We start from the raw sequence: 17,446 nt of genomic DNA on the forward strand, positions 1-17,446 counted from the left end.
AGACTAGTAAACAAAAACTATGTTTAATTAAGTACAGAGAGACACATCAGGAACAACTTCCCAATGATTTGAGGGACAACTGTTGAATATTTAGACCAAACAGATTGTCTTAAGCAAATGCTTTTAATGTCAAATTTCTAGCATTTAAAAAAAAATTCTGGAATAGTAAGCATTGCTGTGACACTTGTTTCACTAAGCACAAACTTCCCAGACTAATGCGGGCTAGAAGTTTGGGAAGTCATCTGAGATCTTTTATGTTGGGCAAGCATAACTTTCTCAGCCCAGGTCTCTCATGATGCTCTAGTCTACAAAAATATCTGGAGGGTATCAAGATTAGAGAAAGTTGCTTTGGCATGATTGTCTAAAAATGTTTTGTATGTTGTTCACATAGAAATGAAATATGACCACTGTTAATTTAAATCCTAATTTAAAAACAAACAAACAATGTCTGAACTAGGATGTAGCTCATGATGCATCTTTGCTTTCCAGGTTACAGAGGTGTTGGTTACCCCCGTCCTGGCCTCTCCTTGGGAGGTAAGGACCCTGACTTGGATATTTCTTCTTCATTTTATGTCTCCTGTTCCTGGTTAAAGAGGCACTTCTTGTTTTAAAGAGTTAATTAATTTATTTTAAAAGAAAAAGGAAAGAAAAAAAGAAAGATACATAAACATTACAAAATGCAGATGGGACATTGAAAAGTTTTGCAGAATAATGTATGATAAGATTAGAACAAAGTACAAATTTTTCCACTGGAAAAGCATCTCTTGCATTTATCTTTATGTATCAACTTGAATTAAAACGAATGTAAAGTTCGTTCCATGACAGTTTAACACCATAGCATTTTCAAAACGGTTACATTTAACTACATATTATTAAAGTAAAATTTCAGATTAGCTAAGAGATCTATAAAAGAAAAATAAACCATCATAGTCAAGAACCCTAACCCTCTCTCTTAAGAGAGCCCAAACCTCAGATATGGCAGCAAACCACATACAGACTTGTACTCCATAAATAGTTTCCAGGTTAAACTGAAGTTAACATTGGACTGACGAGGCACCTCCAAAATAGACATTCCGAAGTCTCTACATCAGTGCCTGGTACAAAGAACAAGAGCAGCCCCCTCCCAAACAGTAACACGGGTCAGTACCGGCATGGCGCAGGAACTAGTTATGATGTTCACAGGAACATTGGAACAGGAACCATGACATGTTTCCTCTTAACATTTCAGTGGGAAAACACATCTTGCTCAAATAAGCCTTTCTACAAGCTTAGAGGCCCACCAGGTGGCTTAATTACATTTCTTGGTTAAAAACAACCCTCCTTTTGCCTGTGCTGACTTTCTAGAAACGGTTGGTCTCTTTCATTTTAAGATTCTCTGAGGTGAAGTCCTGTATGGTAATGACTATTTCCTGAATGCTGATGTATTTTTCTTTCTTTTTATATGAGGTCTTAAATTGTTTATTTAATTGATAGCTTTTGTAGGGTCCATTTGAATATTTTGGTTTTCATTCATAAATCATGGCAGCAGTCAGCCTAATTATCCCATTATCTCTATTTATTGAGGCAGATCCTTTTTTTCAGTGTTTTTCTTATGCAAATCATGGTCTCGATTTCTTCCTTTGGAGTGGATGTGTATATATACATGTGTATATGACTACAATAGTGTGACTGTTACTAGTGTGAATTGCTCAGACTGTCCTTGTCCAGGATTTCAGCTCCTTACTCAGAGGAGAAGACTGCCACATATGCATGCATTATCCAAAAGCACTTCATCTGTAGAATATATAGAGGTCTGACTTCTCACTCTGTCACCCCATAGGGCTCGGAGCACGAGGCAAGCCTTCCAAAGCAGGTAATGGTATCTCAGCTTCTCCAAGTGGATTTCTTTTGGGACAGCTGAAGGCTCCTTCCAACACAACTTGTACACTACAATTCACATACTTACATTGATCAAGCTGATGCTCTCTGCTTTTACTTAAAAGCAAGAGCAAGTTTCTACCTTGTTACCACATATGGGCTCTAAACCGGTAAGCCTATACAGAATGTTCCAGGGCCATTTTAGCATTCAGCCTGAAAAACCGGGACCTTCATAGTATTCAGCAGGTAAAGCTGAAACTCTCTCTTCCCACCATTCTCCTCCGTTCTGTTCTGACCCCTGCAAAAGTAGCATCTACAGTTTTGTTCTTCTCTCTTTCTCTCAGCATCATCGTAAACTTCTTTCAAGGGAAATTGCTTGGCGTTGCTCAGCCTGTCTGGTCTTTAGCATTCTTTTGGGGGAAATGCCACAACGGTGGCAGAAAAATTCCACCTTGTGTTTAATTTGCTTTCATAGTCAAGCCTTGTCTGTGCAGGCTCATCATAACCAAGGTTCCTGGCTCAGAGCATCTCCTGAAATAGGCTCTGAGCCAAGCCTTTGGGGAGGTTTGATGGCCCACTTGTAAGCCTTGGTCCTGTCCGTATTCGTATTGAAACCCTTAGAGCCCATAGCTACCTGCCCCTTCTATTACTTCTTGGAAGATAGACTTTTTAGTTCTCATTAGACTGGCCAGAAGTGCCAGCAAACTGTGTCTTATGTTGAGATGAGCTTTATTACTTTTCCATAGGACAAAGTCATCCTTCATTCAGGTCCTGTTTTCTGTCAACTGCAGTTTCTGACTTCCACTTACTCTGTGAGGTGATTCTCCTTATCTTTTTCTAAATCCGAAGACCACTTATAATGGACTTTCATGTTCAACATGCAGTTTGTTTTAGTCATTCGTTCATCCATCCATCCATCCATTGCTGCAATCGCTAGACTCTCAGCAGGTATAAATGCAATCAATCAATCAATAAATAAGTTTGACAAACAAATGGGATAAATAAATAGCATGCCACTGCATTTTTCTCTTTGCTGAATTGTTTCTTTTAAGAAGGATCTGCAGTTATGGACTTAGGAAAGGGACTCATATATCATCCTAATATCTTGCCAGTAGGTCATAGCAACAATTACACTTCATTATGATTTGGCAGGAAATCCACATCCTATTAGAGTCCACAACCGTTCTATGATAGCCATACTGTAGCTTCAGCAGCCGCCTTTTCTCAGTGTTATATGTTTATCTTGCAGACTGCCATGTGGTTGCACTTCTCCAGTTCATCAGACATTACAGATTGTGCCGTTCGTCTCAGTAAGACACAGCTTTTGGCAAGGCAGTCTTATCCTTGTTTTGATCTCTTGCCCATCTCCAGGAATGGTAACTTGTGACTCTCCTATATGTGTTGAATCACAAAGACCATGATGAAGAAGAACTGGTTGCTCACCTGTAACTATGATTCTTCAAGGGGACATCTATGAATTCACACAGCCAACCTGTCCTTGTCACTTGGTTCCAAAAATAACACACTTTGGGGGCATTGTGGCTGTCCTTGGAAGCAAGGGAGTGGTGGGAGCCCCACCATTATAAGCTCTGCATGGCAAAAGAAAGTAAGGCTTCAAACAAATGCTAGGCTCTGGGAAATTTCTGAATAGGCTACAGTGCAAATGCAGAACCTATCTGTATGAATTCACAGAGAATCACAGGGACCACAGTTGTGTAAGTGAGCTGTTCTTCCTAGTTTAGGACATTCATCTGCTACATTTGAGCCCTTCATTTTATAATATCCTCTTGTCACTTTTTTGCAAGCCAATTCCCCTTTTCTAATTTTCACTTTTGCTGCATCTCTGCAGAGATCTGCCCAAGGCCATTTTTTTCTTCTGTGTCATGTATCTCTGCAGAGATTCTCCTCTTTGGCATTTCCTTTTCCCTGCTCATAACCATGAATTTTCCAAACATGAATGTAATGAACGAGTATATAACATCTTTAAATATCACATAAGATACTTAAAGGGGTGATCAGAAGCTTCACCCTTTGATCTTGCTCAGGATGATGGAATTTTGAAATTAAAAAATTGTCATCTTTAGACCAGATAGGATTGCCTATATCACATACATGTTATTAATAGCATTCTCAACACTTTTCCTTCCCTGGCACCTTGAGTACTGAAACAGCAGTGTTCCAGTTGCTTTGGATCCTGAGCAATACAGTATCAACAACAGGGAAAATCATATTGCAGTGCTCTTGTGCTTGAAATGCTGATGGCTCCATGTTCATCAGATACTTGAGGTCATAAGGACTTGGGAGTTCTGGGGAATCATATATACTAGGCTCTCTAGCATACAGCATGAGACATTGCTGTCGCAGTACTCAGAGGGTTAAGAAAAGAACAAGGGATCGCTCTCAGGGATAAGTCCAGCCAGATCTTCCCATCGTTACTAGTGCCGGAGAAATGAAGAACAAAAGTAGCAGCAAGGCAAAGAACAGAGAAGATTAGGAAGGACAATCATAAACAGAGCCGTCTTAGCTTCTGATTACTGTAAGCAGGATAAAAATAGGGCTCATTTCTGATGGCTACCCACCAGGTGGAACACAGCTTGATAACCTAGAACAGTGTTTTTCAACCTTGGCCACTTTAAGATGTGTGGCCTTCAACTCCCAGAATTCCCCAGCCAGCATGCTGCATGGGGAATTCTGGGAGTTGAAGGCCACACATCTTAAAGTGGCCAAGGTTGAGAAATACTGACCTAGAAGAAGGAATTAGCCCAAAGGGGGTCTAGCTGGAAAACTCTGGATACAGAGTCACTGGGAGTTTTCCTAAATGTTTCACTCTCCAAAGGGAGATACTTAGGCCCAATTCTCTTTTTAAAGCGTGTCCTCTAGCATAGAGAGTCTGTCCCTGATGTCTCCCCATTTGAACAGGAAAGATACTCTACACATGTTCAGAAGTAATTATTTCCAGTTTTCCATGCTATCTGAGGCTTATTGTGTTGGCCAAGCAAAAGATAAGGAAGAAGAGGAAAAGAGTGTCCGTCTGCTTGTGTCTTGGTTTTTATATTTTCTTCAACAGGATATTTGGGTGGTGTTGGAGCCGGAAGCTACCCAAGCAACGGACTGCAGAATGGATATGGCAATGGTAAGAAAGCTACACCTGTTGTCACACAGGATTGGTCCAGAAGGAGACACCTGTAAGTATTAGGCAAGTAGGCCTCTTCACAGAATTGCACAAACAACACTCCATTGTTCATGGACTTGCATACAGAAATTCAGCACATGCCATCTTCTAGGCAAGGAACATCTGGTAGGAGGTGGGTCAGAGTGACCCATACAGAGTTAGGTCAATAAACTGATTATAAAGCAGCTTCTTTTGGCTGCACTATTATGTACAGATTGCCCCTTCATTTCCTCTTTGTTCCCATTTCTGCCATCTTGTTTTGGGATGTTTTATATACACCGGGTTCTCACAAAGCAGATCCAAATCATGGTTGCGTATCTATTACATACAAATTGCTCCTGGTTTTCCATGACGTCACTAATTCAGAAGCACAGACAGCTGTATAAATGAAGCAGCCAGAAAATATTGTTGCACATCACATGCTGCAATAAATGGGTATGTCCAGAATGTGGAGCTGTTGATCAATATATAAGAAATAAATGCTTTCTTTTTTTAAACGAATTCATCTGCTTTAGAATAAGACAGTAGATAATTCAAGATTGATGGTTTGAGTTTGTAGCTCCCTAGAAAATCACTTTTTCTTTTTCTTTTTCAGGCTATGGAGCTGGAGGCAACGGATTTCCTCTTGCTGGAGCTCAGCCAGGTGGAAATGGGGATGGGTGGCATTAATTTCTCATGTTTGTTTTTCTCCTTTCCTCCAAAGAGTTTAGAGCCATTTTAACAAAACAAGTTTTGGTAAGGGAGGGCAGGCTAAGAGGATAGCTATCTGCTTAAGCCTTCTGGTGAAGTTGATGACAATTTGAACATTGGTTGTTCATGTTCAAATTCAGCAGCCACTGCTACTGCACCATGTTGGTAGTGATGGGGAAATTCACTTGGGACTGAGATGGTGTGGGAGAAGCCAAAGAGTAAGAAAGAAATGGGCTACAAAATTTGTTAACAAACATGGATCTCTAGCTCAGGGTGAGAGCTTACTTTGGCTGTTGTGTGCTGCAGCTAAGAAAGTGTGACAGGGAGCAAGTCATCTGAGCAGGTGAATGTGTGAGGAACATTAGTTTAAGGTGCAAGGCAATTTACATGAGACACAGACAACATACTATCTCCCTTCAGTGAAATCCAGGGTTCATGGCAATAGAAATGCTCCTCTGAGTACTGGTGAGAACTCAGGGCTGGAATCCCAAGGCCAGTCTCTGATAGTGCTAATTAAAAGGATCAAGTAGCAGACCAGTTTCCCATGTTGTTTTGCAATTCCAGCAATTGTGGTCTCAGCCCATCTAGAAGGCCCCAAGTTGCCAAAGCAGGAATGCCCAACATTCAGCTACAAGAGATGGCCTACTGAACTACCGTGCTTTCTCTGTTCCAGTAAGATTCATAATTAGATGGATCAGCATTTTGGAAGAGCAAATGTGTAAATTACACATATTGTGCTAAGCCATGATTCCTTTCAATCATGGTCTCTTAAAGAAGCCACATTATGCTAAGCCATAAACCACTGATTGCAAATGTCTGTGGCTTTTACCTCATGCTAAGTCATAAACCATATGCAAACTACACTAGCTTTTTCTGCCACTTCTTTATTGTACCAATTTCTTGTCTGAAATTATCCTAGTACTGTATAGCTCCTATTTATCTTGTGAGGCAATGTGTAGCTCCAAAAGGAGAAATTTGGATCAGAAAATGACACAAATTATTGTTTTATTTTAAATTTGAATTTTTAGCATCAGTGGCATCCTTACCCCATCACTACTGTGGTCTCAGGCTGAAACAAGCCTCCTTCCCTGTAGATATATTTGCTTTCAAACGCAGAAAGTCTTATTCCAGATCTCCCACTCTCACAGCTGGTGTTCCCAGCTTCTCCTTCCATTTACATTTACTTTGTAAGGAATTAATCACAATAGGTCTTGAATCAGTGGGGCAGGAAAGCTAAGATGCAGGCTGTGTTTGCAAAAGCAGCTAACCACATTTTAGCCTCACCTTTTGTGCAAATTCAGCCCATATGGCTTCTTTAAAGTCCAGTGTGTTATGCAAACCCTGAAAATTAGGCTAATTGAGCAAACCATAGTTATGTTGATGGACTGAGTGTGTTGTATGAACACAGTCTTTAGGTTTGTTTCATTCACAGGTGCCCAGATTCCATATGGCAGTCAGCTAGGAGGCCCAGATGGGGCTGCTGCTGCTGCTGCAGCCACCACAAAGTATGGAGGTGAGCCTTCAAGCTGTTATAGAATGAAGAGCAGCATTCCTCTGTCAGGCACTGGCAACCCAACCAATCTTTGTGCAGCTTGAAGTTAGCTGAGTGGGCTTTGCCAAGTGCTTAGCAAGTTCTGAGCACCAATGATATGACCTCAGAATGGCCTGAGCAGAACTACATTGAAAGTTATTCTGGTTTTAAGCCCTTCTATCATGGCTTCCTCCAAAAAATTGTATCATTTGAGGAAGGCAATGAGAAATTCTTGTGGAAGAACCACAGATCTCCTCAAGCGTCCTTCTCCAGAGCGGTGTCCTTCAAAGGTACTGGACAGAAAGTGGCTGTGGATGATGGAAGTTGTAATCTATTATCAAAGTACCACATTAGGGAAAGCTATCCTAGAGCTTCAGATCCCTGGAGAGAGGAAACGCCTGTTCCATCTACTTGAAATTAAAGGTGTAGTTGTGGGAGAGCTTGCAGATTTGTCTCAAGATGTGGAAAGAGTGGGTGGCTACAGAAGGAAGGGATTCTCTCTGTTCCAGTTGATCTTCTGACTGCCATCTCTGTTACAGGGGCTGGGCAACTTCCATACAGAGGGCAACCACAGCAACTGGAAGCTACTGGTCTGGACGATTATGGTGCTGGCAGATATGGTGTGTTGTAGAGCAGAACGATCTGTGGTGGGGTTGTTTACACACTGTATAAGAACAGAAAAATAGCATAAATTTAAATTTAATGCTAACTAACTCAATGTAGCTTTTAAAAAACTCCCAATTTTTAGGTTAGAAAGTTGCTATACCTGTCAACAGATTAGAAAATTTGTAAGCAAAGAGATATTGTCCCCACTAAATAATGCTTCTAAGAACTGAAATGATTATTCCGAATAGGTCATACGTGTATGCAAGTAGAATTATATTTTTCATCATCAGTATTGGGAGGAAGTCCAGCACATAATGAGGAAAAGGGTTATACCAATTGAATTTCTCTTCTGGTCAAAGCAAGCAATAAAGTGGTGTTCCTAGAAGGTGCATTAAAGAGAGACAGCTTTCACTGGTAACCAGTTGTCTTCTTGAAAAGCTAAACTGACGTTCAGGAGTAGACTGGGGCAGGACATTCATTTCTTTGTAAACCACATCTCTTGCACACTGGAGCTAATAATTCCTTCTTCTAGGAGAACCCAGCCAGCTGCCATATGGTGTTCAACCTGCTGGTCTTGGAGCTGAAGGTAAACGAGGACTATTTGGTAAGACTATTATGGAACTCTTTTCCTCAGGGTTGTTTTGTGAATTTTTTTTCCAGAGTTCCAGATTATCTTTGATGTATCTCATGCCCTTGGTTTACATTTTGTTTCAAACAGAGACCTGAACCAGCTTCTGTTCTAATTGCTTTCAATTTGGCATGGTGGAACACTATAGCTTTCTTTTTTTACCAGTAAAATTAGTTAGTACAAGAGTGGTCAGGGCCTCGTGTCACACACACACACCCCAAGCACCTCCCTTCAAGCACTTCGTTTTTCTTTTTTTACTTTTCAAAATTAAGTAAGAGAATGGGAACAGAAGGAACACAATTCCTCCAAAACACATGAAATGAGCCTCCAGATGACAATCTGAAACTGGGGGGATTTTAAGGATAAAAATAGGGGTAATTTGCCTCTCAGAGGCTCCTTCTCTCACCTGATCCCTTAAAAAGCAGGGGAAAAAGCACAGCTGTTCTGGTGATATCACCAGATGGCTTCCTATAGTCCCCTAGAAAGTTGGGAGGCCATGTTGCAGCCCCCATCTCCTTCAACTTGCCCAGTCCAGGATTAGGCCATATGATTACTGCTTGCCAATATGGGCTTGGGAAGAAAGAAGCTCCTCTTCCTAATTAGTAGGAAGATAATACAGCAGGCCCATCTGCTATATTGCAAGGAACCCTTGTGAATCTGACACCAGCCTCAAAACCCCTAGATTACAGCTTGGAGAGTCCTGCGTGATATGAAAACTGCTGTTATCTGTTGATTTAAAGATTCACTTTCCAGCTTTTTGGTCTTTTTCATCCAGGTGGGCCACAAGTAAGATATGAATCCCAGCCTGCCCAGGCAATAGGGCTGGATGGTAAGAAATTAAATCTTCTAAAGGTTGGGACGGAAATAGGAATTGAGCAATAGTTCATCTCACAAAAGCAGAAGTTATTATTCATGTCTTCCTGAGAATCCCAAACTCTGGGTGGCCAAGTTGTAGGTAAATGGAAAACACTTAGCATATGATTGAGGTAATAAAGGAGCACCATTTTTTTCCTTCCTTCCTTCCTCTTTCTTATCCCAGGGCAACATCCTCAAATTTCTCAGGAGCTAGGTTAGCCTGTTAAAACAAGCCCAGAAAGAGAGACTATTCTGCCTTAAATTAATGATGTACTGACTGGGTTTTTATTGTACTAAGATGTGGTTTAATTATGGTTTCTTGAATAAACTGCAATTACCTAGGTTCACACACCACATTGCTATAAATCCTGATTTACAAACCAAAGTGGTTGAGTTTATTAAGCCAGGGGTGAACCTCTAGCTGATAGAATGTATCAGCTCCAAGTATTGGATGTCCAAAGCAGCAAATTGGCAACTTTTGACATCACCTTGGTTAAAATACAATTTAAGTACCAAAATGCTTGTGTTAAGCTTAATGTGCCCATTTTCTGCTAAAAGAAATAAACTCTCCCACCCAAAAGGGCTGCAAATTTTACCAGTCATTCCCCACCCCCACACCCCACCCCCACACCCCATTGCAGCTCTTGAAGGCCAGATTTTTTTTAAAAAAAGTATATCTTTGTGTCTACACAAAGGTTCCCCTCTGCAGACAACTGTGTTTTATCCTTAGATAAATACCCTATAGCCTTGACAGCACAACCCGACTGACCGTTCAGAGAGGACAGTTTGTCCTCTCCTTAAGTGTTGTGTTGTATATGGAAACATATTGCCTGAACAGGATGCGGTTGAAGAGTAATAGCTCTCAGATTCCCAGCAGAGTATCCTGGGAGACTGAAATATACTTCCACTGGATTTTCAATGTTATTTAAGATGTAAAACATAGTTTCTATATAGATGGCAGAAGGTCATTGTTTGCAAGAAATAGTCAACCATGCTCCCTAAATTCCCATTTCCAGGATCAAAACTTACAGAGGAGAGGATAGTGACAGGGCATTTGATGTGGTTTTCTATGTTGTACATTTTCCTCTTTCCATCTTCTACTTCTCCATCTTGTGCAGGCAATGGAAATGGACTAGCATATTTGAACAGTAGAGATCTTCAAGCTAATGGACTGGGGGCAGGTAAGGTTAAATGTGAGCCTTTACCCCACCCCTCAGAAAAGACTCTCAGTCTCCATCCTGTTAGTAGTTATATAATTAGCATTAGAATGTTCTGACAGTCCTAATCTTAATCTTCTCCATCACATACTAGCCTTATCTCATCCTAGTCCATGATTTAAACAGTCTTATGCTGATTTTAACACTAACTCTGCTAACACCAACACAGAGCCATGGTGTGTAATGTATTTTTTATACTACCCTCTCCACTTTTAGGTGGGTGTGTTTATATGACCAGGACAGCTTTGGTCAATCATTCCCTAGACTCCCTGGAGAGGTCCCGGTATTTTAGGTGAGATGCCATTGGCTGTTCATCAGCCAGTCAGCAAATATTCTCACTACTATCAATAGGGACATTTTAGTAACTTATCAAGGCAGTAATAAGAACCAGAATAGCACATCAGTATCTCAGCAAGAGGGACGTGGTGGCGCTGCGGGTTAAACCGCTGAGCTGCTGAGCTTGCCGATTGGAAGGTCGGCGGTTCGAATCCGCGTGATGGGGTGAGCTCTCGTTGCTAGTCCCAGCTCCTGCCAACCTAGCAGTTCGAAAACATGCCCATGTGAGTAGATTAATAGGTACTGCTTCAGCGGGCAGGTAATGGCGTTCCGTGTAGTCATGCCGGCCACATGACCACGGAAGTGTCTACGGGCAAACGCCGGCTCTTCAGCTTTGAAACGGAGATGAGCACCGCCCCCTAGAGTCAGACACGACTGGACTTAATGTCAAGGGAAACCTTTACCTTTACCTATCTCAGCAAGACATCAGTATAAAGAGAGCAGTGGCTGAACTAGGCTGAGGATCACTGGGGAGGAAAGGTTCGTAGTGCCACCAAAGACTATATTGCCTCTTCACTGTGCTTAAATTTTGCCTCTTCTTTTGTCTGGCAGGTGCATTTGGTCCTCTTGCTGCAGGGCATGCACCCGGAGGATATGACAGTCTGCTAGGCCCTGGACAGCCACTAGGAGGATATGGTAAGTGGCACCACATTTTTGTTTTCCCATCTTTTTTACTCGCTTGTTAATATCCTGAAACTGTAATTGGTCTGAAAAATAGAACTTCCAGATTTTTGGAATGAGCAATAATTGTTTTTTTCAAACTGTGTTCTGGATAATTCTGGAGTCTTTCAATATAAGATCCTTCAGGACTATGTTCTTTAACATTTTTATACCTAACTGCTTGAAGTAGAAGGAACCACCAGGCAATTTAACAAAAAATAATTTCATAAAAACTAATAACATAGTAACAGAAAGTATTGTACTTTAAAGGTTTAAGTGTAATAACATAAAGGAAGCTTCATGATTATCAGTATGAATCCCCTCTGGAGAAAGCAAGTGTTTGTCACCTAAAGAGAAGCATAATAAGTATTTATTTAGTGGTGTTTCCTAATCCAAGCACCATTGTCGAGAAGGACTGTTTTATACAGCTACCTTCCACATTTCAGAGCACATGGGCTAATCCTCTGATGCTTACCTATGTTCATGTAAGATATCCTATTCTAATCATGTAGGTTCCTACAGATTCAGATGTAATAAATAAATGAGTCCATCTATCCATCCTGGACTCTGCTAAAGCCAATGAAACTGAATGCAAAATCAGAGCACTGTGCTCTATTTTTTTTCTCCCTAGTTAAATCTCTGGATAGATAGTTCAGAAATAATTGGTTTCCAAACACTCTTTCAAAGGCAGCCTTAAACAGAGCACTTCACAATCAGCTAATCTGGATGTTGCCAAAGCATGAGTGATAGGACCCAGGTCTGATGGTAGACAAGCTACCATTAAAAGCACCTCACTCTTCTGTGACTGGGAAAAAGTCGAAATTGTACTTGGCATGTCATTGGGAGTTCTGTGTGGCCAGGAGATTGAACTAGTACCCCATATAAACCTTCTGTGCTCCAGAAAATGGGCCAGACATCTCTGTAAATGTCCTGGGCGTTTTTGGAAGGCAAATCCAGAGGGAACAGCTTTCTGAAGACAGGTTCTCTTCCCTGAAGGCTTTCCTACTATTAGTCCGCCGTATTGGCTCTCCACAAGATGCAAGATTATAAGCAGTTTTAAATAGTAATAGCTGCTACACATATGCTTTTTTTCTTTCAAGTATTATTTTTAACTGAACAAAAAATATAATTTCAGGAGTCAGTGACTTAGCCCTGCCCTTAGCACAGCAAAGCATCCCTCATAAGCTTCATGCCTTGGACTGCAGCCCACCATAATTAGCTGTACTTTTATCAGAAGAAAATTTCATTTTTCTTGCTTATGTCATTCCTACAGTCCTCTTCAATAATATTTACATTCCACTTCTCAGTCATTATTTCTGATGTAGATCACACCTTTAAAAAAGTATGCAAAAGCAACCATTGTAAATTAAAAAAAATAAGACAGTATAAGAAATATAACAAACTTGTACACTCTGTTGAAATAGTTACAAGGCTTACAGGGTCTTTCTAAAAGTTCTTAGAAAGTTTTTCAGGGAGTAAGCCTCACTGAACACAGGAAGAGCAAGTTGGCTTACACAGCACAGGAGGATTTTTGTAATTTTTTAATAAGAATTTTATTTAAATTCAAGCAAACATAAAATCTACAGAAAAACAAAAAACTACAGAGAAAAACTAAAAAAGTATAGAAACACAGAAAAAAATTTCAAAGTTACAAAAAGAGTTGACTTCCGACCTTTAACAGCAAGGATATACAAAAATTTCCATAATCAATCCCTTACTCTATATTAAACCAAAATCACATTATTTCTATAAATCATCCCATTGGCACATTGTAAAAATCACTAAATACAGTTACTCTCTCCCCTTACATTAAAAGAAAAAATAAAAATTTGTATAAACCTCCTAATCAACTCCCCCTCAAAGATAACATTTATTTAATTATTTCCTTCCTACTACTATTCTATACATTTCTGTCTACTATAATAAAGATCAAACTAAAAAACATATAAATTGACTGCCACTGTACTTGATAATACAACCATTTTAATAATCTTAATCGTATTAAACCAAAAACCATCCAAATAGACATGTATTATTTTTTTATTATAGGTTAATAATCTTAATCCAAATCATTAAAGATAAATGAAACCAGCCAAACCCTAAAAGCAATCCAGATAAATGTTCTTGAACCCTTATCCCACTTCAAAATAAACCAGAGCATTTACATATCCCACAATACGCACAGAGCTTTTTTCTTAAAAAAAATCAAACAGCCCAACTGTCCCCCTCAAAAACTCTTGACTTCTCTTCAGGAGACCTCCCATACAGAATAACCCCTTCTTTTCTGTGGCATTCCACCAGAAGATCAATTTCACTTGTGGCTTGCAACTTGCTCTCTCCCTGAAATTTCTCCAGCTCAACTATCTGATCTTCATCCAGCATTTCAACAGAAATCCTGATCTAATTCTTAGAAAAGACATTTCTGTCACTGTTATATTCCTCAGTTTCATCCACGACATCCCTAACCAGATGACACATTTTAGACCTCATATTTTCCACAATGTCCTGAAAGCCTTGCATAAAAACTTGGTAGGAATCATAAAGAATCTGTTTAAAATCTTGGTGGAAGTCAGAAAAAGTCTCATTTCTATTGCACGTAAAACCCCGTATTGTAATGGTGAAAAGATAGTACATCAGCAATTTCCCCCAGCATCTGTATCTGTGAATGCACATTGCTACAGAGACAGTTGTTGGGATGGAAAGTACATTCTTAACAAAACAATGCCTGCTGACAAGCAACCTGAGCAGATCACTGACGATTGCCTGTGGGATGGAAGGAAGACCATCCTGCAGCAACAAAATCCCTTCATCATTCCACACACAGAGAGAAAAAGAAATTGCTAGCATAGCCTCACACCCGCATTCAGCAAACAGTAGCTTTAAACAACAAATAAAGAAAACATCAAGTCACTTAGCCAGCAGATCTCCTGATGAAGAGTAGGGAAAACAGGCAGACCTTTTATCAGTTCTACTGGACTTTTCCCAAGGTAAGTTGAAAAGCTGTCCACCCATTCGTGGGTTGGCAGAAAACTATTCTGGCATCCTGCCAATCTCTATCATGCTTCTGTTCCCAGACACCACCAATCCTCTGACTTCCCTCCATGGGAATTAGTGCCAGAACTTAATATATTTGGTACACCTTGAGACTGCCCTTGGACAGAAGCAGAAAATATCACTTTAACCCTGTTACAGCTAAAGATGGCTTCAGTTTATCTCACTCATGGGTTGGGGGATGAGATGAAGACAACTTTACAGGGACATGACAGAAAAAAAGATGCTTCCAGGACACATTTGTGCTATGATTAGATCCACATTGGGAAAGGTATGATTAAGTTGTCTGGATTCATCTTTTGGAGTCCTGCAGTTTGCACACAGGCAGATATGAAGCAATGGTAACATTTGTTTGCATTAAAGTTTATTAAATGGTAACATTCTTGCTTAGGATTATATAAAGAAATGTTGTCAAACAAGAATATATTGTAAGAGGAACAGAAGAAGAATGCATTATCCAGAGTTAACTTTTTTGATATCTTTTTTTCTTTTGCTTTAGGAGGGAAGGAATCAAAGTATGGAATGAATGGATACCTGGGACATGGCTATAGAGGTAAGATAAAAAGATGAAATACATGCATCTTCTGTTAATTTTCTGCTCACCGTCATACCTATATCAGCCAGAACATATATCTCTGTCCACATTTCTAGGCATTTCTGTAAAATTAAAAGTTCCACAAAATCATCAGTAATTATATCTAAACATTTGCTAGGTTCACAAGCCATAATGTGGTTTTTTTAATTTATCTTGTGATTGAACGCAGCTGTTGTGGTTTGCAAACCTAGCCATTGTGACATAATCAACAAACCATAGTTAAAACAAACCATAACAGCATACTTCGTTAACCCAGTCATTGCCTTTCCTGAAGGCTCTGGGATTTCAGCTTATGTGAAAAGGATTGGAGATCTCTAACAGAAATCTGAACATCCTTATAGTTATAAATTTCAGCATCATTTGAAAGAAGTAATGACAAATACATTATTACCTACCCACCTGTTTAAAACATTGTATTTGTGCTTTTGGCTATTTTGGTGTTTGTTTTTTTAAATGTGCTGGGTTATGTGGTTTTAGGAAAATTTGCAAGGAAGGTGAATAGTTTTTGAATGTTGGGAAAATTTGGGGAATAGGACAGGCATCTCCAAAACCATCTCATGCTGTCCTGCAGTCAGTCTCTGCAAATGGCAATGCTGGAATTTGAAATAATGGCTGCTTTTGTCTTCACTCTCTTTCCTAGTTCGCTGCCCTTCTGGAAAATGCTGAAAGACAATACTGCTCTATGGAACTTCCTACGGCAAGATATGGCATCTGGGCAATCTTTGGTGCTAATTTTGAAGACCAACAACTAAGTTTTCCAATATAAATGACTGTGCCTTTTTCCTTCTGTATATTTTATTTTGTCATTAGAAATGTTTCATTTTAAAAAAGAGTGAAAAACATCGCATGCTAGTTTTTAAAGCTTTAAGGTCAACCATGTTTTCCAAGGGTTCCTAGTATGTCTGTGACCAGTACTACACAAAGAGTGTGAGAGGCTAGGAAATGCTTTTATTTTCTTCCCCAAGACATACCCTGTGAATTCCACAGATTAGGAGGCAGCCTAGAGACGTTTTTCATGTAATTATATTTCTGGAGGCCGAGACACCAGTGTCTTTTCACGTAAGAATAAATCTACCATTCTTAAGGTCTTGCATACTTGTGGTATTCTTGGTCACAGAAACAAGCCTTGTATTATTTATGTACGATATTTTTCAAAAATCCCATTGAATAACCTTCCATTGCTGTGAGTTTCCATAAATTAGGTATATCACGTGGCAGACTAAAAGCTTACTGCTTAATTTCTCCAAAATCTTCTAGATGCTAGATAGATGTGGCATATTATTTCTGAGCATGGCATTTTGATTCTTTTTCTCATGCTAAATTGATGCTGTAGGATAATCTAGACATTGATTTAGAAAATAAGTTGTTATATTGAAAATATGCATGGATGTTGGGATCTTTACTTAAGATCAATCATTGGATGATAAGTTTGCATCATTTCTTACATTAAAGGGTAAATATTATTTGCCTGTTGCTGGCCACTGGCAATATTTGTATCTATTGCCATCTTAATTTGGACATTAGCATTTTCAGCTTCAGACACCCCTAAATGATCACTAAATCTTATGAGATCAACTGGCCCATAATTAGTCTTTATAAATACTTGTTATTGAAATCATTTGATATGCAGATTTTAACAAGGAATTGGAGAGCCCTGTTTTATCTAAACAACAGGAAACTCTCTTAACCTCCGCATCAAAAATTTAAATAGATCTAGATTACATCTTATTAGCAAAAAATAGTTTTTTTCCATACTTACTGTGCCACACTGCATTTGTATAGAAAAGGAATCAGTAAATCATTGTGGTGTTGGAGATGCAATGAGAGTAACGCTTCATTAAAACAGGTTTTTGCAATGTCCTAAAACTGCTATATTCTGGGAATAAGTCATTACACACATGAATTTGTGTCTGAGAGAGGGTTTAATATTTTCCGACAGTTACATTCTTTTGATCAATATACCTATTATATGGCAATTGATGGCTGGACAACACAAATGGATATCCCATGCCTTTCTTATTGCTAAGAAACTTGTCATTCAACACTGGAAAGATACATTTATGTTGCTTACACCAACTCAGTTTATCACTATGCAGCCACCCCTCACAAAAGGAAAGACTTTGCAGACAACTGACATAACAACTGAGATAATTCTGCAAGAGAACAGTCTAGAAAAATACAATTTTGAAGTGAAATAGTATAGTAAAGGTTTGCAGCTACTTTAGTCCACTAGGTTGCAAACTTTTAA

At 39.5% G+C, this 17,446-nt stretch overlaps 1 long non-coding RNA gene across 1 annotated transcript; it reads left to right on the top strand.

Moving 5' to 3' along the window:
• Nucleotides 1-7,805: 7,805 nt before the first annotated feature.
• LOC134497376 (uncharacterized) lies at nt 7,806-11,527 on the top strand. The gene is made up of 5 exons (XR_010067912.1): nt 7,806-7,870; nt 8,389-8,460; nt 9,260-9,313; nt 10,458-10,520; nt 11,445-11,527. It is a non-coding gene; the product is annotated as an uncharacterized LOC134497376 (long non-coding RNA).
• The last annotated feature ends 5,919 nt before the right edge of the window (nt 11,528-17,446 follow it).

Source organism: Candoia aspera, chromosome 4 (genome assembly GCF_035149785.1).
Source record: "Candoia aspera isolate rCanAsp1 chromosome 4, rCanAsp1.hap2, whole genome shotgun sequence".
Classification (NCBI taxonomy): Eukaryota; Metazoa; Chordata; class Lepidosauria; order Squamata; family Boidae; genus Candoia; species Candoia aspera.